Source organism: Fonticula alba (genome assembly GCF_000388065.1).
Source record: "Fonticula alba strain ATCC 38817 unplaced genomic scaffold supercont2.1, whole genome shotgun sequence".
Lineage (NCBI taxonomy): Eukaryota > Rotosphaerida > Fonticulaceae > Fonticula > Fonticula alba.
In genome coordinates, this window is record NW_009242971.1 from 4200570 (window position 1) to 4202247 (window position 1678).

Sequence of the window (1678 nt, forward strand, 5' to 3'; positions counted from 1 at the left end):
TCACCACAAATGAGGCACGCTATGTGATTGGCGGGGCGTCGGGGAGGGGAGGCGGGAGGGGGGGCATTTTTAGGGGCGCCCCATGGACGGACACTGAGGCCATTTGTGTGTGGGCCTCATGGCTCCGACATTTGGTCCCCCCCCCCCCCTCCGCCCGGCCCGGCCCGGGCCGGCCCGCCCCCTGAGGCGGGTGGCCGCCCAAGTGCCGGCTGCCCCAGGATGAGGGGGCGAGCCTCGCCGGCAGGCGTTCAGTCGGCGGGGACGGCCGAACCCGGGGCCGAGCCATCGAGGGCCCGGGCCGCGGCCGGTGGAAACGCCCCGAAGCCGGGGGGTGTGGGCTGGTGTACATGGTGTTTCGAGCCCTGTGTGCTAAATGTGTGTGTGTGTGTGTGTGTGTGGGTATGTCCGGGCTGACGGCGAGCATGATGCTTTGGCATGTGCCACGATGCTCGGTGGGGCTGAGCGCGTCGACTGCGCGAGCTTTGACGATCACCACCAGGCACAAAGGCCACCCTCGGATGCCGGAGCGCCGCGCAACGTGCCGGGGGGAAGGGGATCGCCGGAACCCGGGTCCAATGATCGGGATGTTGGCCTGGAAGGGGGGGGGGGGGCAGGCCGAGCAGTTGTAGAGGGTCTGCAATATCCCGGAATATCGGGATGTTGTGCCAGGGCATTGGAGGCGCTCTTGACAACCTGGCCCCGGTGCATGGGCGCCTTTCACGCCGTGCCAAGACTGGGGCCGGCATGTCTGGAGCCTACCACCCGCACGCGCACCATCATTCGCGGAGAGACACGCACAAGGAGCCACACCTATCGAAAGTGGATCGATAGGTGGATAGCTCCCCCGTCTACACACACACTCACACACACACACATACACGCACATAAACATGTCTTCCATTCGGTCGAGGGTCTGCCGGGGAAGATCCCGGCCGACGCCTCCTTGTTATTTCTCGGCCCTGCCTGTGGATGTTGGCGTGGAGACGCGGCGACAAGCACCAAAGAAGAGACATGGAAGGCTGGAGTGCGCGCGCGCGCGCGCGCGCGTGTGTGTGTGTGTATGTGTGTGGCCCGTGATGCGCGGTGCCTGGCAGTGAGATGCCGCTAGAGCGCGCCCGAGCCAGCAAAAAGGTGCCATTCGCCGGACAGATGCGCCCCCTGGTTGGAGGGAGGAGCCGTGTCAGGGGCTGGCTCGCCCCCGATTGGGGATTGGGCATGTGTTCGGCGCGCCGATGTGCCCGGCGAGGAGCACCGGAGGGCCGACTATGCGGGACCGAGCCCGGCCCAAAGGCTGGCCCCCGGCGCCGGGACAACGCCGAGGCCCGGGGCCCGGACGGCGAACGGGGGACAGATCACCGACCCCTCTTTGGCCGGCGGCTGGCAGGAAACCCTCTTTCGTCGGGGCACGAGGTGCGAGCAGAGGCCGCCGGGAGGTTGCGCGTCGAGCCCCGACACCACGGCCAATTTCTGCCCCTTGCCTCGGCTCAAAGGAAGGAGACGAGGAAGAAGGCCCCTGGAAGCATAGGGAGGCGGCAAGGCGCTCGCATGGGTGCAGCCGCCCCGGCCTTCCCCTGGGGGGTGGGGGTGGGGGCGGGCGGCAAGCCGTCGAACGGGGTCGCACCGGACATGGCAGCGGGGGACGGGGTCCGCGCGTGTATGAGCCGACGGTGATGGGGCC